Source organism: Galeopterus variegatus, unplaced genomic scaffold, assembly GCF_000696425.1.
Source record: "Galeopterus variegatus unplaced genomic scaffold, G_variegatus-3.0.2 Scaffold1303, whole genome shotgun sequence".
NCBI classification, from domain to species: Eukaryota; Metazoa; Chordata; class Mammalia; order Dermoptera; family Cynocephalidae; genus Galeopterus; species Galeopterus variegatus.
Window position 1 is genome coordinate 99,147 of NW_007727414.1, and position 21,537 is coordinate 120,683.

A 21,537-nucleotide genomic window follows, 5' to 3' on the forward strand; every position below is an offset into this window, starting at 1 on the left:
CGTCCATCCACGGGACTGACACAGGCAAGCCTACGTTGTGAGAAAGGCCAGCCTCAGCTGGAGGGGGACTGCCCAGGTACCCTCCCCAGCCTGTGTCCCCAAATAGCAGATGAGGACACAGAGGATGTTATGATATTCAAGTGTCCGTCAACAGCTGGAGAAGGAAGGGAAAGGCAGGGACCAGCGGTCACCTTTCAGACTGGGGAAGCTTCTTTGGCCTCACCCCCAAGTGACCACTTCGAGTGGTAGTGTCCGTCAACAGCTGGAGAAGGAAGGGAAAGGCAGGGACCAGGGGTCACCTTTCAGACTGGGGAAGCTTCTTTGGCCTCACCCCCAAGTGACCACTTCGAGTGGTCAGAAGAAGGAGCTTACCTTTATTGAACTCCTTCTGTATGCCAGGCACTGGGTCGGCGTCTTTCATACATTTTAAAGCAAGTATAGGATCCTGTTAGATTCCCTGGAAGGGGAGACAGAGGAGGGTCCCTGAATGGAGACTGCACAGAAATCATTGTTTAGAGTGGGGACACACACACACACACACACAATCGTTTTACATAAACTCAATTGCTGCAGTACTTTTCCCTCACTGAATGGAGACTGCACAGAAATCATTGTTTAGAGTGGGGACACACACACACACACACAATCGTTTTACATAAACTCAATTGCTGCAGTACTTTTCCCTCACTCATTAGCCCTAATTCAGAGTCAGCCCTGTTGGGGCTAGGCCTCGTCCATGGGCTCTCGTGAAGGCCCACAAGCGGGCTGGTGCAGATCTTGAACTTCTGAAAGTAGATGCCGGAATCCAGGGTCCGGCTCCAATTCTGGGTGGACTCTGTCCTCAACTCCACCTGTGTTGTCTCCCCCCTGCCTAGCCCCTGTTGCTTTCCAGGAACCCTTCCAAGAGCCCCCTTCCCGGACACTGCCCACCCTTCCTCTCCCTGCCACCAACCTGGTCATTTATGGTAACAGCAATGGGGAACTTCACTCCCTTTTTGCTCTGAGTGGGAGGAACGTCAGCCACGTTGGCGATGTCAGCAGCAGGACCTGGAAGGCTTTGGCTGGAGAACGCTGTCTGTGACCCTCTGTTGCTGGACGATCTGAGTCTGAGGGCTGGAGGTCTGACTTGGGCCTATGCAAAGTTATTGGCGTTGTTAAAGGGACCCACTTTTATGACCCCATTCAAATGTCACCTCCTCCGTGGAGCCTTCTACCCTGTCCCTAGTACATGCTCTGTGATGGTGTGTTCACAAGTCTGTCTCCTGCTGTGAACCAGAGTCTCGGGCTCACAAACCTGGCATGTGATTGTCTCCAGCCCTCATAGAAACTTACTCTGGCACCCATGGGGTGTTCTATGCTGGACTCCAGGCCTGGTCGTGTGCTGTCACCAAACAGGAGAGATTAATGATGGGAAAGAGGAAGACTCAGTGGCACACCTGTGGCTCTGGGCTGTTTTTCCTGGCCTAGAGTCTGTGCCTCACTGGCTCCTTATGCCATTCATCACCCAGTGCCTGGCTGAATCCCAAAGGTACCCTGGCCCCAGTCCTTCCTCTGGGCAGCCCCAGGGTCCCTAACCATACTGCAAGACTCTCAGTCCCTGCTGCTGTCTCCAGCCCTGTCCACCTGACACAGTGAGCCAGCAGAGAGGCAGTTGGGTCAACACCTCTCACCACAGCTGCCTGGCTAAGGTGGGGCCATTGTGGCATTCCACGAGCCCAGAGGAGGGGGGGATGGAGTCATGGGGAAGGTGTCGAGAGCAGGTGGGTCTCCGAGAAGATTGCACAATGAAAATTCTGCATCCAGAGAAATGGCCCAACCACCCACAAGACCAGGAAGCCCATTCTGCAAGTGGGTCTTTGTGGGTAGACTCCCAGCCCTTGGGATGTGTGTTGTTCTGTGACCAAAGGAACTGACCCAGTGACTTCCTGGCTCCCTGACATTCGTCACCTCGCACACCTGGTCTCCTGGAAGTGGGAATAAGTGAGGAGGCTAGCATGTGACCAGGGAGGGGAAAGGTAGGGTGGCTTGTCAGCTGACAGACTAGGACTGCTGGATGCACCAAACTGGATTTTCAAACCATGGTGGTAGATGCTGACGTCAGCTCTCCCCAGTGTCCTCAGACTATAAATAGGTGGTCCCATGGGACTTCACTTGATTGGGTTTGGTGCTCACTTTGGCAAAGTCATGAGCATCATGACAACCTGCGGGACAGGCCAGCCTTACTCCAGGACCCTGAAGCACGAGGAGCTTAAATGGCGGGATAAGGGCATGTTGCAAACAAAGACAGGAGTGGAGGCTTAGGGAGGTGAGCCCTAGTTCCCGGGGCCTGTGTTGCCTCAAATGAGGGCAGTGGTCTCAACGGGCAGTGAAACAAGAGCTGACTGTTAAATATTCAGAAATTTTGTGAGCCAGTTGTTAAGCCAGTTAGGAGCTTAACACTGGGCTTGGTGAGAGTATTTACACCTCAGAAATTGACAAATGCTAAATCAGGACTTTTTTTTTTTTTTCTGGAGAGTTGGTTTAGTTTATCCTGCCTGGAAGCCATGACAATTCTTTCTCTCTCTCTCTACCCCATGGCCAGTGATTGACAAGTTTAAAGCGATCTCCACCCCTGCTCAACCCAGTGGGCCCAATCACCTCTCTAATTAAGGAGCCAGAGCCCACTTTGCTCCCACCCTCCCCCACAGTCTTTATATTTCCTGGTTGCTGAGGCTAGAGGCAGGTGGACCCCCACAGAGACGGAGGCCCTCCAGGCTGTGTTCTCACAGTTCCATCTGGGATCTCCAGACAAAAGCACACAGGGTCTCATGGTTACCATGAGAGCTGGAAGGGGTCACCCTTTGGCTGAGTTTAGGGGTTGTCTCTGGCTAAGATCCAGGACATGGTGAAGGTAAGTTCTCAAGTTCCCTTAACCCTTGGAAGATGCCCATACCTGGAACACTCTGTTAGCACTTGGAATGGCTGTGTTAATGGTGCACTGATGAGCTACACCAGCTGGAGCAGGCCAGGTGCCACTGGCTCCTCCCAGGGCCTAGGAAATCACAGCTAATTATTGACAAGGATAGGTATTGGGGCAGAACACCCTCATTACAACTCATTACATCTCCTGAGTGTGCTCTGAAGCAGGCACACCGGGCTTCACCCGAGAGGAGGCAAAGCAGGACAATAAACAGGAAGGACTTAGGGAATCCCCACCCTCCACACCCCCTCACTGAGATTTCTGGGCTGTGAGCTCTGCCAAACCAATTCTGCACGAGCTCCCTGGTTCCCCTTTGCCATTTCATCTCCCCCAGGGTGGTTTTGCAAATTAGACCAAGCCCAGGGGAGGGCCCATCAGGCCCCCTGAGAGTTGAAGCCCTTGTTTGGCAGTGGAGACACCCCATACATTTTAGACTGTTCCTGTTGCCTGATAACTGCTGGGCTTGGAGGGAGGCTGAAGCCTTTTTAGTCCTAAGGGTGGAGGGCAGGGCCCCACAGTGCTGGGGGGGAGGCGGACTGGGAGCGGATCTGACCTTCAAAGAGCCAAGGAGCCAAGGGTGAGAGACACCTTACAGGTTGCGGTGTCCCTAGTGAGGCTCAGATGGAACAGGAGGGTCGGGAAAGGCTGCAATGCACAGGCCGCCCGCAGCTTCTGTGCAGACAGCCTCCAGCCACTTCCTTGCCCTGCTGAGGTCAAGGTCACCCTGGGGAGCAAGGTGGGGAGAGAGCAAAGTGGGATTCAGGTGGGCTAGTAAAGATGACAGGAGACAAGGCAGTGCACTTTCTCCAACCAGGGCCGGCTTCTGGGCTTGCCACTTGCCTGCGCTCGGAAGGCCTGAGCTTGGTTTGCTGCTCTACTCCTGCTGTCCTGCAAGTCTCATAATCTCAACAAGGGGCCCCACGCTTTCGTTTTGCACCAGGCCCTGCACATTACGTAACTGGGTCTGTCTCCAACTAACCTGGTGCCACCAGCCTTCTCTTCATACACACACGCACACACACACACACACACACACACAGAGACACGTAAACACAGACCCACAAACACACACCCAGACACATGCACTCTTTACCACACATAAATACACTGTCCACAAAAACACACTGTACACACATCCTGTCCATGTACAACACACACCATACACACACCACTCTACAGTTCTCAGTTCAAAACAGCTAAGAAATTGTGTGACTCGCATGTAGAATTCAGCTCCCACCTTTTGTTTCATGTATTTCTTTGCACCCACATTTACATGAGTATCGAAATCTTATTTGTTGGAGGCACCTGCTGTTTATTAGCCTCTGGGCACACTTGCTGCTTCAGAAAACTAGGCAGGGCCCCATCCCATGGCTTACACGCTAATGTAAACAGGATATAGATGTTTAACAGCCAAGTTTTGAAGAGTTTAAGACCCGTGTGTAGGTGCAGAATGACCCATTTAAAGCAGCCCCCAGTTGTAACCACACTGCTTTGAAAGGAGCCGGTTCTTAAGTGGGTCATCCTGCCTTCTGCTCCCTCCTACCCCGTGAGGGGCCAGGACACCAGGCCCTCCTGTCCTCCCAGCTCTGGGCACTTGCCACCAGAGCACGGTCCCCTGTTGGCCTGCCCTCATCCCGGGTCGGTGCGAGGGTGTGAGCGTGCAGGCTGGTGGCGTGGGCAGCTCTGGAGCCTGTCCATGGGCCTTCTGCGTCCCGCGTTCTGTGCCTGCAGCAGGCTATGGCACCCAGTCGAGAAGAGAAATGAAGACTCGAATTCGGCACAAAAATATTAGGGATTCAGATCAGAGCCCTGGGGGGTCTGGTAAGCCCTGACCAAAGCAAGGAGTATTGGGAAATGCAAGGCACCAGCGGTTCCCTGTCCCCCAACAGTAAACCCGCAGACCCCCAGCGCCCCCTGTTACCAGATGGGCAGGAGGAATCGAGCACTCACATTCAGTCATGGCCAAAGGCACATGGCAAGATAGCCTGTCCTCAGCTGGTCCCTCCTCAAGATCAGTGTCCTGCCACAGCCCTCACTGAACAGGCCAGTGCCACTGCTGAGGGACAGAGCACTGCTCCCTTTCCCAGTCTCCACTGTTCCAGAACCTCTTCTTCCCATCCAGACTACCCTTCCACCTTCCTTGACACTGAGCTTGGGAACCTTCCACCCGGAAGGGTCCTGGCTCAGCCCACCAGCTGGATCCAGTATGTCAGTAGGCAGTAAACTGCTCGGTGTGAGTCATGATGCTGGAGGGTTCCGGAGGTGTTTGGGGGACAGTGACCCTAGGCCCCAGTGCCATTGAGAGTCCGTCCTCCAGGCCCGGGGTCAGGTCCAGAGCCAACCAAGAGTTGCTCGGAGCAAGCTGTTGACTAAAAGTCCAATTTGCCAAAACCAGTTCTCCCCCTGTTTTTATCTTTCAATCAAATATGAAGATTGCTAAAGTGTCCTGAAGTCCTTCCCAGTCCCTCTTCATGGCCCAGCCCTCCAAATTGGGTTCCCGCCTTTTTCCCAATTCCTGGTGCCCCCACCCTAGGCCAAGAGCCCTCATCCCTTCCTGCCCTGATTACTGCCACCTCCCTCAGGTGCACAGAGGCCCAGGGGATCTGCCTGGCAAGAGGGGCTAGCTCTGAAAAGAGACCCCATGAAGACCTGCTGTCATCCTCCCCTGCTATCTTCGTGGTCACCTCCACTTAACTGAGGTTGGGAGTGGGACTTATAAGACAGGTCCAGACAGCTCTGGGACATTAAACCACTTTTGACAAACTTTGTCCAACTTAGAATACCTCAAAGGCAGCTTTGAACTGATCCTGAAATAGTTTTAATTGCTGCTAATGACAACTAGTATCGTGAACAATGAAAACACATAAAATAGCCTCGGCTCAGGGAATTGCTTCTTTTGATACAATTGCCAAGTTAGCTTTGTTCCTAACATACAAAAGATAGGGGCGGTAGGCAGACAGGGGGAGCCTTCCCTCTGGCATGGCAAAGTGATCTCTCTTCTCTATTATCTAGAAGAAGTGGGAGAGGCAGGAAAGAGAAGTAAAAACCAGCAGAGTCTAACATGTATGGAATACTCCAGGTTATTGGTAGCAGCACCAGCAAACATTTATTGAACACCTACTATGTGCCAGACACCATACTGGTGGCTGTAAATTAGCGTAAGGCACTCAGTCTGTAGCATAGACGGGGATGGGTAATGCCAAATAAGTGGGTTGATTCAATTCCATACATATTTGTTGAGGCCATCTCTGCCTCACTTCGAGAGATGACTCAGACCTGAGCCCTACCCTCCCGAGTTCACAGATGAGCGGGGGAGACAGACACAGATACTCAGAATCCAGAGACGTGTGTGTGGGAGGTGCACGGCACACACTGGCAGGCCAAGATGGTGGCCCAAGAGCATTGGGCAACTCCTCCCACCAGAACCAACCAATACGATCGAAGAAAAACAAAAATCAAAGGAACGTTAAAGGGGAAACCCGCATTAGCACTGAAACCAGGGACTGAGGGCTTCCACAAACCAAAACCTTGGATTAATTTTTTTTGCTCACAGCAGACTATCTGGGGAAGGGGGACGTGAGGGCCCTGGGACCAAGTCAGTGCATGTGGACACAGCAGACAGGAAGACTTTGGGAATAGGGTTTGTCTCTGAATAAAATAGTCCAGTGGAAAATATGTATATAAATACAGAAAAAAGACTGGAAATGGCAGTAGTGATTTTTGGATGGTGGCATCAGGAATGATGTTAATTTTCTTCTATGTACATTGTGGAAATAAATATTCTCTAATGAGAAAAAGTTATTTTAAAATAAGCTTTTTCTTGCAATTTTTTGTAAGCTTACAATTATTTCCCAATAAAAATCTTTTTAATAGGGAGTAGATAGGAAATCTCTGTACCTTCTGCTCAGTTTTGCTATGAACATAAAACTGTGCTAAAATATATCTTCTTTTTTTCTTTTTTAAAAGATGACCGGTAAGGGGATCTTTACTCTTGACTTGGTGTTGTCAGCACCATGCTCTTCCGAGTGAGCCATGGGCCGGCCCATCTTCTAAGTTTTTAAAAAGGTACCTGAAAGGACTGGTATGTAAAATAAGATTGATAATATTAATCATTATTAAAGCTAAACTATAGACGGAAGAAAGTTTTTTGAGTTTCCCACTACTTTCGGGTGTGTTTGAAATTTTTCCATAGTAAAAAATAAACAATCAGTAAACAAAGGATCTGTGCCAAGACCCTCCCCAGCCTGCCTGCCCAGTCCTTGGCCCACTCCCTGGGCAGTCTGCACCAGAACTGCCGGGGACAGGCAGTCGTGGCTGTGCCTCCATGTGCCTGCTCCAGGGGCAGGTGCTGCGCTAGCTCTTCCCCGAGGCTCAGGCCTGCACCCGGGGCCTGCGCTCAGCCTGCGCCCACCACACACAGCCCCTTCTGCCTGGGCGCCCACCCGGCTTCTTGTTGCAAGTCCCCCCAGCCTGTCCTTCTTTTCCTGAGTCTCCAGACCCTACTGTCTATGTGATCTCCTCCCTCATCCAAATCACAGCTGAAAAAAGAAAACCCTTGTGTGGTCCTGAATCCCCTTGGTCGATGACACCTTCTCTCCTTCATTCCCAGGCAGCTTCTAGAAGGGTTGGTCCATGCTCTCGGGATCACGGTGTGTGGACACCCCACTGTGGGGCACGTGAGGGGCTGAAGTCCAGCCTGCACCCTCTTGCCGAGTCAATGTGCTGGGATGAAGGGCTGAATCTGCGCGGAGGAAGGGGCACCCCTTTCTAATTCGCACAAAGGCGCCATAGGGTCTCGCTTCCTCTCGGCCTCATGTGCCACCTCCACTCACCCACACAGTGCCTGGCTGTGCCCCCACACTCTGCTGTGATCTTTGCCAAGGGCTCAGTGGCCTCCAGTGGTCACATCGCATGGCCCCTCGCAGCCCCGGAGCATCTGATCTCTGAAGCCCGTGCACTGCTGCTTTCCTCCTAGGTCTGCTCCGCCCCTGGTTTCTGTGGCCCAAGTTTCTAACTCTCCTGCCTCTCAGTCTTCCACGGGCTGCTCTCTCCCTGCGCACGTCTTCGACGTGGCTCCCTGGGGCTCCATCTACAGCCCGTTCCCCTCATTCTACACACTCTCCCAGGCCAGGGACACCCCAGTCTGCATCCCTGGCCTACCCTCTCTCCTCTGCCCCAGCCACCCACCTGACACGTCACCTAGAAGTGCCACTTTCATTAAACATTAAACATGTTATCTTCTTGCCAGACGCCCTCTGCCTCCCGTGTTCTTTATCTGGGCAAATGGCACCAGCACCCAGCCAGTTTGTGGAGTCAGAAACACAGACGTCTTCCTCACCTCCTCCCTCTGATGGACCGATGGGCCACCGCCTGCTGCGGGCTCCTCCTCCAGAGCCTCCCTCCCTCCTTCTGTCCCTCCTCACCCCCTGTCCTAGTTCAGGTCACCTGGTGCAGTTAATCCGCCCTTCTCAGGAGTCACCTTCCAAAGACCTAAGTCTGCTCGTGTCATTCTTCTCAAAATTCCTCCATGGCTCCTTATCCCAAAATCAATCTTGACTCTCGACATGATCCATGAAGGCCCCCTCCCTAGTTCATGCTCCACCTACACTAAATGGCTTGTAGTTCCCCAAACAGGACAGGCTTTCTCGTGCCTTTTCACGAGCCACTTACTTGGCCAGGCAAGCCCTCCCCACACCCGTGTTCTCCTGGCAAACCCCAGTGCTTCCCTCAGAAGTCAGCTAAGGAGTTTCCACCTCCAGGAAGTCACCCTTGATCTCCTCAGCAAACTTAGGGGCTCCCTTCTCTGTGCTCCCATCACAGGGGACTGCAATCCTCAGGCCACCTGCAAGCTCCCAGAAGCCAGGCTCAGACCCTCTGAATTGGAGCACCAGCATAATCTAGGCGTGAAAGTCATAAGGCCTTTGCTTATGTCATTCCCTCTGCTCATTCATAACGTGGACCTCTTCCAAACCCAGCTCGTCCTCACCCTTTTCCCACCAAGTGTCGCCTGATTTTCTTCAATCGCTCCCGCCTCGATGGCTTTGAATGTCAGACCTGGCAGTGCTGTCTTTATCCCTAAACTAGCAGGATTCAAAGCTGTTTTTTTTTTTTTTTAACTGTGATCATAGTAAGAAAGACATTTTTCATAATAATCTAGTACTATATGCATTAAAATATTTGAATTATGTATGTGGCTGAAACAAAATGTATCTACTATGTGTAATATACTCTGGTATTTTCTATTTGATGTCATTTCTTTTTCTTTTGTTTTTTTTCATGCTGGTAATGACACACTAAATTAATCTTCCAACCCACTATTTGGTCCCCACCCACCATGTGAAAAGCTCTGCTCTAGCCAGTGGGGATTACTGAGGGCTTCCAGCAGGGGAGCGATGTCATTAGAACAGTGGGTTAGGACAGTGCTTCTCAAATGCTCTAAGAGGCAGGACCAGTTTTGTAAATTTCCTATCTGTCATGTACTTTACTTTTTAAAAATACAAGAATGAATTATTAGAAAATAAAATAAGAAAGATAAAAAAAGAAAAAAGCAAGCCCCCATTTGTCACAATTAGATTCAGGAGACAGGGCGGAGTGGCAGGAGCATGAGGTAGCAGGAACGGGCTGGGAGGTGGATGGCAGACTGGGGCCGGAGATGCGAGGCAGCTTTGCCAGCCCTTAGGAGGCCCTCAAGCCTTGACACGTGGCCACACCCACCCTGGCAGTCTCAGTCCTGGTGCAACTTGAACTTGCACAGTCTAGGGAGTTTGTTTCTGTGCAGTTTCCCGCCTTGTCAACAGAGCCAGGCTGCCCGAGTTCAAATCCTGACTCAACCACTTACCAGCTGTGACGGTGGATAAACGACTTAATCTTTCCAAGCCTTGTTTTCCTCCCAGGATTATCCTGGGAGATTAATAAAGCAACCCATGCCGCGGAGCTTAGCAGTGCCAGAACCTGGCTTACACTCTACCCTCTGCTGTCGTGGTTCTGTGTCTGTTGCTTTGTCACCTGGGTTCTCCATGTCTCCAGCAGTCTTAAGTCTCCCTCATCCTCCCAAATCTCTTCTCTCTGCCCCACACTGATTCCTGAGGCCAAACCTTCACCCTTCCTCAGCTCCTCACTGCTCTGTCTGTGGCTCTCAGAAGATGGCTTGCATCCTATGTGGCAGAGAAAATGGTGACCTCAGCTTCCCGCCCCAGGTTCTCTTCACTTCGCCCCTACATCCTCTCTGGGTGGGAGTGGGGGGCTCTTTGCCTGTTCAGGCTAGTCCTTCCACCTGGGCCCCACCTACTCACCCCTCCACTGTCCTCAGGAGCCTCGTCCCATCAACGATTCCCTCAGTCTTCTGCAAGTCCTTCAAAGAGTCAAATCTCGGGGCCGGCCTGGTGGCTCACTGCTACAGTGCGCCGCTTGGGAGCCCGGCGGCGCTCCCGAGGGTTCGGATCCCACATACAGACCGGTTCCCGCTCACTGGCTGAGCGAGGTGCGGCCACGACACCAAGGGTTGCGATCCCGTTGCTGGTCCCGGTCCAGTACGGCGCGACACTGAGGGTTGCGATCCGTTGCCAGACACGAAAAAAAGACAAAAAGGAAAAAAAAAAAAAGAGTCAAATCTCTGGTCAGTCCTCAGCCTTAAGGCAATCTGCCCAGTGGTGAGCTGGTAAATGTTTAACAATGGGCTCTCTGGGGAAAATGTATGCATATATACACATACATAAGTTTATTATAAATTTTACTGGCATAAAGGATAGTTAAAAATTTACAAGTAGCAAGAAAATATACAGTAGTCTTCATTGTGAATTGCACATAGCCAATTGAGTCTTGCGGAATGCTTTCACTGATTTTTGCTAACCTTCTGAATCCATAGCCAACCTGTAGTTATGATTGATAAATGAGCATAGTTCTGACGTGAAAGTTGGTTGATATTTTTGTTTGTACCAACCCCTAAGAAAAAAAGTGAAACAATGAAGGATTTCACTTTGTCAATAATGTGAGCAACTTCTTTACTGAAGCAGTTAATAGTTTTTGAATACTACAAGAATTATTTGCTTAATTTTTCTGTGCCTTTCACAATATCATGGCCACAGGTAAAATATATATTTAAATTTAATATGTATTCATGCAACCAGCCCAGCAACAACCACCAGGCCGCAGCAAGAAGTACCCCAGACTCCTCTGAGCCTGGGCGGTGGGGTGCTAAGGGCCTCAGCCACGCCCCCCTGACATACACACCTAGCCTGGCAATGACCAAGCCACTGCTGGAACCGCCAGGTCTCCCCTGTGGGAATTGAGGAGGGGTGCCGCAGGCCTCAATCTCTCCCCTCCTCCTTCCTCCTTCTTCCATCACATTTCCTTCCTCTTTCCCCTTACCCTCTCCCTCCCAACTGCTCTACAACTTGGTAGAATGTAAAAAAACAATAATATTAATTTTTAAAAAATAATAAAAAATAAATATGTTTAATGTATATTGTTAACATTTTCTGAATAACTTTCTTAAGTCTAGACAATCAACCAAACAGTAAATCAAGTCCTGATTTGTGGTGTTTGCTTATTTCCATGGTGTAAATATTCTTACCATGGCCAATTTCAAGCTACCAATGTGATATCACCAACTGCAGACTTGGGAAAAAACAGTGACAATAACACATTACATAGTATTTCCACAGTCAAAATAGATGTAAATAATCTTAAAAGCATAAACAATAATAAAAATTCTTAGTCATTCTCTTGGACACACCTCAAATATAATCTCCCCAGCAAGTTTCCCTACCCCAAGCAGAATTTATTCATTTGTTCATTCCTGCATTCCTTCATTACTAATATTTATTCATGGCCAGCATGTGCCAGACTCTGTGCTAGCTGCTGGGATACAGAAATGGGCCAGGCTTTCAGAAAGTTCTCAGACTAATGGGGAAACAAAAATAGGGCAACCAGCCCCCTGGTAGACAGAGCTCTTGGAGGGCACTGTGAAAGAACAGATGAGTGACACTCTTACTAGGGCTCCTGGTGATGGTAACCCTTGACCTGGTATTATGGATTGAATTGTGTCCCCCCAAAAGTTTAATGTGTTGGAGGCTTGGTCCCCACTGTGACAGTGTGAAGAGGGTCGGAAGTCCTATTACGGCAGTTGAAAGGTGTGGCCTTGAAGAGGTGATTAGATTGTAGGACCATGCCATAGTGAATGGATTAATAATGGTGGTCAAGGGCATGGTTCAGAGGGCTTTAAAAGGAGAACACACAAGTGTCTTTCTTCTCTCTTCTCTGCCATTTTCTACCATGTGAGACCCCTGCGTTGCTATAAAGCCACCACCAAAGAAAACCCTCACCAGATGTGTTCCCTGGATTTTGGAATTCCCAGCCTCTGAAACTGTAAGCAACAAATTTCATTTTCTTATAGATTACCCAATTCCAGGTATTTTGTTATAAGCAACAGAAATGGACTAATACAGGTGGGTAGGAGTTAGCCAGATGGGGGATGGGGGAGGCTGCCCCAGGCAGAGAGGCGGGTGCAAAGGCCCTGGGGCATGCAAGTGCAGAACATGTTGGGAGCTACATGTGACTGGGTTTGGCTAGCCCTCGGGGGTCAAGGGAAACATGCAGAGGAAGGCAAGACCAGGTCCCGAGGGTTTTAGTTGGCACATGGAGAAAGTTCCATAAATGGTGGTACTGGTAGTGATGGAGGCAATAGGGAGCAATGGATGTTTTCTCCTTACAGAACTGCAGACCTTTCAGGAAGATCGATCTGAGGAATGTTAACAGAGAGAAGTTAGGAGAGAATCAAGATGCTGGGTAAGAGACGGAATCAGCCGTACTCAGGTAAGAAATGCGGAGGGCTGGGGCCTGAGGGTGGCAGTGTGAGGAGAGGAGTGGACGGATGGGAAGGGAGTGTGGGATGTCCCTGGAGACAGCCTGGAAGGGAAGATCGAGTGGACTGACACAGTTCTGGTCTGGGTGACTTGGAAGACGGTGGAGCTCTCCAGAGTTGGGACCCCAGAAGAGCAGCTTTATGGGGTGACTATGAGTTCATCTTGGGACATACCTGGTTTGAGATACACACGGTACAGCCAAGTGGAAAAATCCCCTCTCCAGTTGGATGTTGGAGTCTGGACTTCAGGGGAAAGTGCTGATTGAAAGATGGCATTGCCAGCCAGTCAGCATTTGGCAATCAACCCCCGTGGAGGGCCAAGACACAAGCCCTGGGGGACGCCAGCATCTAAGGGGCTGGCCGAGGAGGAGAAGGCAGAAGACACAGTGAGAGGAAGGAGGAGTCTGCAGAATGGGGTCCAGCGAAGAGAGGGGACCAGTGCAGGTGCTTAGCGCAGCTCAAGTGCGGCAGAGATTGAAGAGGATCCAAGGAACTTAGGATCTCGGGGTTCACTGGTGGTCCTGGTGACACTGGGTGAAAGAGGGCAGGAGAAAGCTGGGAGGATGGGCTGGGGGGTGGGTCTGGAGAGGCGACAATGACGACGGGTGGGACAGCAGGAAGGACAAGGGAGGGGGTCCACAGCTGGGCTGGGAGGAGCAGCCTGGGGCAGGGGAGGAGCTGCCTTCCACGGAGATGGGCGGGAAGGACGTAAGGACGAAGCTGGGGCAAGTAAACTCAGGTGCCAAGCTGGGAAGGCGAGCACGTCAGTTCGGATTCTCTGGGACTCCAGATGGAGTTAGAAGTGCGAGAGAGGGGCCGGCCCGTGGCTCACTTGGGAGAGTGCGGTGCTGATAACACCAAGGCCACGGGTTCGGATCCCATATAGGGATGGCCGGTTAGCTCACTGGGTGAGCGTGGTGCTGACAACACCAAGTCAAGGGTTAAGATCCCCTTACCGGTCATCTTTTAAAAAAAAAAAGAAAAGAAAAGAAAAGAAGGGGAATGCTACAAAGGGCAGGGAGTGTGGGCTGGAGGAGGCGAGGGGCGAGGCGGCCTGAGGCTGAGAAGCGGCGGGACAGGCGGCTCAGTGGCCGGGCCCTCCTGCCCGCCCAGCCCGGCCTGCTGACCTCCGACCTCTCTGTGAAGTGGGATGCGGGGCGTCTGTGGGAAGCGTGGTGGGGAGGTTATGGGTCGGGCACCATGGGGAAGGCTCGGGGCAAGTCTGGGGAGAAGGGCGAAGGACGCTGGCTGCCTGTGGTTTGGCTGAGACGGGAGGCCTGAGCTCAGTCCCACCACAAGGACAGTGGGAGCTGGCAGCTGACCTGACCCGGAGCCAGGGCAGGGGCTGTGAAGCACAGGGGAGCAAGGGGTGGAAGGTTTGGGGAAGAGGGTGGCTGATGTGAGGCAGAAGGCCTGGGCCTTTGGGAGAACGAGGTGAGGACAGCTGGGAGACGGCGGGTGGCTGGAGGGCCTGGGGTGCTCGGTGAGCGAGGATGGATGGGCGGGAGCTGTGGGTGAAGACTCTGGACCAGGAGAAGGCTGGGATCAGAGGGTGGGGGTTCTGAGGTGGCTTTAGAGCAGAGGTGCAATAGTTCTGCATAATGACAATGTTGAGTGGCTGAGGAGTCTCTGAGCTGAGGAGGGCACCAAGCCATGAGGCCAGACTGTCCTTAGTTGGTCGGGTCATGGTCTGATGGCCTCTTCACACCGCTGCCACATCCCCTGTCAGCTAGCTGCCCTGCAACACTGTGTCTGACAGCACCCACCCCAACCTCTGCCAGCTGCTGGGGCAGGGCCGTGCATCCTGGCACAGCGTAGGCCCTGACCACGTGCCTGGCAGCTGCCCCCACCACCCGCCTGGGATAGTTCCAGGCTAAGACCCATCCTCAGGCAGGAGGAAGGAGGGTCAGCCTCAGCCAGAGGCGTAAAAGCTGGAAAGCTCCTGGCGCTGCCCTCAAAGGGCAGGACTCTCTCTGGGGAGCATAGAGAGTCCAGAGGGGACGTGCAGAGGGATATTTAATGGCAGACTTGACTGTACCCAGGCTTTCAGAGGAGGTGATGCCTGGGCTGAGACCTGAAGATGCAAAGGGGTGTCCTAGGTGAAGTGGGAGACTGTGACTAGAGCTCACAGAGAGGCCCCATTGCCCAGCAAGAGCAACCCTCTCACTTGCCTTTCCCACCTCATCAGCACCTGGCCATGCTGCCTCCCTGGGGCGTCACCACAGGGCCTTTGCCCATGCTGCTCCTCCCCTGGAAAGCTTCCCTGCCTTCTCCCACATACCTTAGGGAATTGTTAAGTTTGGAAAGCACCCAGAATTACTTGAGGAAAAGACTGGAGCAGGCATATTTAAGTTTGCCAAGGGACTTTGCCACCAGTGCCACTCACTCACAGACAGGCCAAGGGCATGGTTTTCCCGCTGTGGTCTTGTGGCTTCATTAGTGAAATGCGGGCCTCGCTGAGCTGCAAAGGGGAAAGGAGTGGAGTGCGAGGGAGACAGGAGCCACAACGCCCTCACTGTGCATCGCACATAGTAGGTGCTCAGGGTTCTGTGCTGAATGACTGGCCAGAGAAGTGGAAGGGTCCAGCCCGGGACTGCTTATTTAATATCCCTCCATCTTTTCCCCAAAAGTCAGTGAGTTTGCTTTTATATTTTAATTTGCTTTGGCCCAGCGGGGTAAATTTCTACACAGCCTTGGGGCCACAGGCCTACACTGGAGACTGCACATCTTGGGGCGTGAGGGGTTACACCTGTCCTTGCTCAAAAGTCACGGGAAGTTGCCAAACAGACCAAAAAAAGAACCCGTGAGCTTACTGCTCTCTCTGTCCTCCCCACACACCCCTCCCATCACCAGCTGTTGCTTCATGGAGGGTCAAAAGAGGCAAGATAAAATCTACCCGGTGCATATCTCTAAAGAAACACGAGTTAGAAATGTGACCCAGCCGCAGCTCTGCCCCACCCAGCCCTGCTCTCACCAGCTGTGTGGCCCTCGGAGGCCCCGACCCTCCAGCAGCATGGCCCATGTATAGGACGGGCAACGTCTGACGCCTGTGCTCTTCCTGCGTGGAGGCCCCAGGTGTCCATCCAAAACTCTGTGCTGATCTCTCATGAGATCCAGATCTGATCTCGGTTCTGGATAGTGGGCCTGGTTATTGTCATCTTCTCTGACAAGAACCAGTGTAAGTCAGGGAGGGATGGAAACCCCCAATCCTTTAACCTCTGCTTCGGACCCACTGGCTTCTCAGAAACGCGGCTGCAGTTTTCCTTGGTAGCCAGGCCCAGCCCTGCAGTGCCTCCTCCCAGCGCCTGGCTCCCTCCGATCTCATCTTGGGGAGGCAGCAATGTGGATGGGCAGCCTTCACCTTGACCCTGATTCCAACTCTAACTCTGACCCCGACCCCAACCCAAGGAGCCTAGCTCCAGCCCCCGGAGCCACTTGCCCAGTCAACTCCAGAGCCCTTGAGGATGACTGGGAGGTGTCATCGGGCAGGCCATGGCACCCAGAAGAGACCAATTCTCTCCTGCATAGGAGAGAATATAGCCAAAACACAGCTCTAGGTAGAAGACAAATCCTTTCTGGAATCTGACACAGGACCTTTGCCCACAGATGGTTTTAGATAATTATTTCCATAACACCAAGGTCAAGGGTTCAAATCCCTGTACCAGCCAGCAACTAAAACAAAACAAAACAAAACATATTTCTTAAATGTTCTCCAGAATTATTTGAATGAATGAATGGATGACATCAACTCTAAGTCAGGAGTCTTCAAAACCTATACCTTTGTGGGTTAAGAAAGCCCTTTACTGGTCTCCTTCCTTTCACCAAGAGACACCGCCCCACCCCACCAGTGGACAGGCATGGTGTACCCCCTACCCCCTGTGGCACAATGTGCCCCACTCAGTACGATGGCATCGTGTGACCTCCCCGCATGGCTCAGGTCACTCTCTTCCCCATGCTGTATTCCCACCCTGTCTGTCATTGTGCCTCATTCAAAGCACACAACTCAGCTCAACCTGTGTGGTATTGTGTGAGGACAGAAAGTGCTAGAGCACTCTTCACAAAGCACGCACACGCACACACAGTGAAGAAACACAAACTGGGCGAAAATGTAGGAATTCAATTTTGCTGAATCTTTCTATTTTTTAATTATGGAAATTCCCGGTGTCTCAAAAGAAAATTACAACCCACAAACAATCATATATAAGAAAACAACATAAAGACACTGGCAGCAAGCCCACTGTGGATGGGAAATCACCAACAAGGGGAACTCTGTTCCCCTCGGAGAGTTCTGTAATTGTTTCGGAGGTGCGATTCCTGCTTCTCCAACCATTCCATAAGTTGTGTAAGATGCTGTCGAAAGAGCATAGAGCTGAAAGGCAGTAACCTCAAGTCCCAAAGCCAAGTAGCTGTGCGACCTTAGGTGAGGTTCTTGGCACCTCCTTGGCTGTCATGTTTCCATCTGTAGAAAGAAATTATGAAGGATGGCCTTTACAACTTCTGTGTCTTGGATTTCTTTTTTCTTTTTCTTTTTTTTTTTTTGTCTTTTTCGTGACCGGTAAGGGGATCACAACCCTTGGTGTGGTGTCGCCCGCACCGCGAGCATTGCTGCGCTCCCAGCGCTGCACTCTCCCGAGTGCGCCACGGGGTTGGCCCTTGGATTTCTATTGTATTCTCACAGCACTTGGCCCAGTATTACCGGGGAAGGGCTTAATAAGTACAAATGGAAAGAAATGACCCAACATGATTTCTGAGTCAATAAAACCCCAAACCTAACTTAAGCTAAGATTTGGATAAAGAAAGTACCATTTCCCCACAAGTTCATGAGGAAAGTTGGGTGGAATGTGTCTTGGGGGTAAGAAGGTCTTGTATTTATCTCTTTCTGTGGCCAATTTTTAGTTCATGGAGTGGAAATTAGAAGCAAGAATACTCTGGTGGGGGGAGTGGAGGGAAGGAAATGACAGAATCACAGAGAGGGCTTGTTGGTATCTGAATTGCACCATTCCAGGATGCTTCGGCCTGCCCTCCAGGTCGTGAACCCCACCGGTGGGACCCTGCCCGAGCGGTGAGTGACAAGTGTGGGTATATGTCCTCCCAGAGACTGAATCCAATCCCAGATGTCCCCCACCCAGCCCAAGGAGGAAGCAGGGTGGGGTGCTCGGGGTCTCCTTTGCATGAATGCAACTGGCCAGGAGCCTGCCCCCACCACAGCCCTTGGCAGGCGGGCGTGCTGGCAGGGCCCTGGGCTTTACGGACAAGCAGTGACCCCAGTACTCCTAGAAATTCTTACTCCAGCCCCCAAAGAGCCTCTTCCCCAGGGGGTCCTATGCTGCCCCTACACTCTCTCCATCCCTCCAGGACTCTGCACACAAGAACCTGGAAGTCTCCTCAGGAAAGCTTCTTCCAGACAGGTTCTGACGATGGTCACACACTCGTCCCGGGACAGTTGACTGTTGACTTCCAGTTCCCCCTGTGGGGGGACTCTGGGGACGTGACCCAGAGGACTGAGAGCTGAGTTTGTGAGTCAGGCCAGCTCCGCTCCTCACGATGCCGCTGCGGGAAGGGGACTTGGCCTCTCTGCGCCTCCCTTTCCTCCTTCATAAAATGAAAACAATAGGCCCAACCCAGCAAGCGGTTGTGCAGATTTAATGAGATAATGCGTGGACAGCTCTGAGGCCAAGCCCAGAGCCAGCTCACGTTTATCTCAATGATTGTACAGAGCTACAAAAAACCCTCACAGACTAGACCAACAACAGGCCTCAGTAAAAATCTGTCGGCAGCCATGCTAAAGGTGTCCTGGTCAGGCGGTGACTGGGAAAGGCTGGGAACACCAAACTAAAACCAGCCCTTGAGGCCTCCCAGGAAATTGCTAACTCCTGGACGTGAGTGCCATGGCTGCTTTAGAGGTTTTGGAACCCTCCCCGTCATTGCACAACTGAGGAAACTCAAGCTCCCAGACGAGGGGTGACGTGCAGGAGGCCACACGGCAGGTTTGTGACAGTTTGGACAAGAGGGTCTATCTTCCCATTTCTTCATGTGGCCAGATTATTTTCTCAGATACTCTTTTGTGTTTAGACGGTTGCATTTTTCTTTTCCCCTCCCATTCCAAGAAGGTCTTGGGTCTGCCCTCTTTTGGGCTGCCTGCCTCAGGGGATGTTTGAGTTTAGGACCAGGCAGAAGCCACCCCCATGCCCCTCTCTGCTTTGCCTCTTGTCCTGACTTGGGGTTCCTGACAGACTCTGAGGGGAGCATCCTGAAGGCTGCCCTGTGAGGAAAGAAAGGATGGGGTGAGGGGAAGAGAACTGGGGAGTGGGAAGAGGAGCAGAGACCCATGTTCTTTCCCTCTGAAGGGGCAGGCCTCAGAGCTGGGGAGGCTGGGCACTGGGCACAGGGGCCCCCAGACTGGACACAAAGACCCCAAGGGTGACCTGGGGGCAGAGTCTGAGTCTCACGGGGCCCATGAGAGTGGACAGCCCATAGACCCCCCCCCTTCCCCGGCCATCCTGCCTAGTTTACTGGGTGGCACCATCAGCTTCCTGGATTCTAGGGTGACCCTCACTGAGAGGTGGCCTAATAATGACCAAGATGGTATTTCTTCACCACCAGGCAAGATGGGAGCTCAGATATGGAGCTGAGTTGATTTCAGGAGCATTTCTTGCCCACCTAGGTTGGTTGACTGAGATTCACACTCTCCACACAGGACACTACTTTGTCCTCTTCATGACATTGTACCCTATAGGGCATCATACCCGCGTGTGCAGTGCTTTACAAAGTGCCTTCACAACTGTCCGCCCAGCCTCTGCAACAGGCCTGAATTTATGCCTGTTTAACAGAAGAGGAAGCTAGAGCTCAGAAAATGGAATTAATTTGCTCAAGTTCACATAGGTAGTAGTAGAACTGGTACAAAACCCCAATCTCCTGACTCCTAGTGCTTTTTCCCCACAAGCATTACTCCTCGAACATAGCTGTCCTCCCTGACTCAGGCCCGTGCTGTGCTCTTGGAGATTACACCTCACTGTCCCCAGGCACCATGGCCCTGGGCAGGCCTGTCCTCCTCCGTGGGCCCTGCCTGGGTGACTTATCACCCAGGATAGTCACAGCTTCTGGACGCTCACCCAACACTCGTTGTGGGTCACCTTGAATGATGCTGAAGACCTAGACATAGAGAAAAATCTCTATAGGTGATTGGGAAATCAAAAGTGAGGAAATGCAATTGGCCACCAAACAGATGAAAAAAATCAGTAAACTCATTGGCAATTAAGAAATGCACAGTAAAGCCACATTGTTATTGTTACTGTCATACTTTTTAATTTGGTGAAGTATTTTTTCCACAATGCTATTGGAGGGAATATAAATTGATACAACCTTTCTAAATATACATGCACACATATATACAAACGTGTGTGTGTGAGTGTGTGTGTGTGTACATGTATCTCAAAAGCCTTACAAATACAAATACAAGCCCAAATACAACATTCTATCTTGGATTGGATACCAGAACAGGAGAATGACAGGAAAATTATTGAAATCCGAATAGTCTGGAGTTTAATTAAATGTATCCCACCAGTCTTCGTGTATTAGTTTTGACAAATGCACCCTGGTTAAGTAAGGTAGCAGCATCAGAGGAAGCTGGTGAAGGGTATACGGGAACTCTCTGTACCATCTTTCCCACTTCTTCATCAATCTAAAATAATTTCAAAATAAAAGATTTATTTTTAAAAATGTTCACACTCTTTTACCTAGAATTTCACTTCTAAGATTTTATCTCAAAACTTATCAGAGGTGCAGGTGGACATGTATATACAGGACGTTGCACCATTTGTGATAATCACAAAAATGTGGAAATGACCTACACGTCCAGGAATAGCAGGCTGGTTAAGCAAGTTACAATGCATCGAAGGATGGTAGAATCTGGCAAGAAAGAATCGCATTACAATAAAATTGATTGATATAGAAAATGCTTAGAATAGAAGGTAAAGTGAAATAATTAGGACACAAAACTATATATAGTTTAGGCTCAATGCAATTTTTATAACTACACACATAAAGACAAGAAGGAAATACACCAATTTATTAAGATACTAATGGGATATATCATTGGAATAAATCTTATTTTCTTCTGAATACATTTATATATATGTTATAACTTTTGTACAATGAGTGAATATGTGTTAATAATCAGGGAAAAAGTTATTAAAAATCCCCAACCACATCAGTTCCTCAAAAAGTTAAACAAAGAATTACCATATGACCCAGCAATTTCACTATTAGGAATATACCCAAGAGAACTGAAAATACATGTCCACAAAAAAACATGTACATGAATGTTCATACCAACATTATTCATAGTAACCAAAAAGTAGAAATAGCCCATCAGGATAATCAAAATGTGGTATATCTCTACAATTGAATATTATTCAGCCATGAAAACAAATGAAGTACTGATATGTGCTACAACGTGGATGACCTTGAAAACGTTATATTAAGTGAAAGAAGCCAGACACGAAGTCCTTATATTGATTCTTTTTATATGAAATGTCCATAATAGGCAAATCCATAGAAACGGAAAGTAGATTAGTGGTTGCCAGGGGTTGGGGGGTGGAGAGTGATTGCTAGTAGGCCCAGGATTTCTTTTTGGGGTAATGAAAATGTTCTAGGGGCCGGCCCGGTGGCGCACTGCTACAGTGCGCCGCTTGGGAGTGTGGCGGCGCTCCCGCCG

General features: G+C 50.7%; 1 long non-coding RNA gene across 1 annotated transcript in view; it reads right to left on the minus strand.

The window, feature by feature from the left end:
* Positions 1-16,941: 16,941 nt before the first annotated feature.
* The window catches only part of LOC103593224, a 17,011-nt gene continuing 12,415 nt past the window's right edge, over positions 16,942-21,537 (minus strand). The window contains exon 2 of the long non-coding RNA XR_550725.1: positions 16,942-17,280. This is a non-coding gene — a long non-coding RNA (uncharacterized LOC103593224). The remainder of the gene's footprint in view (positions 17,281-21,537) is intronic.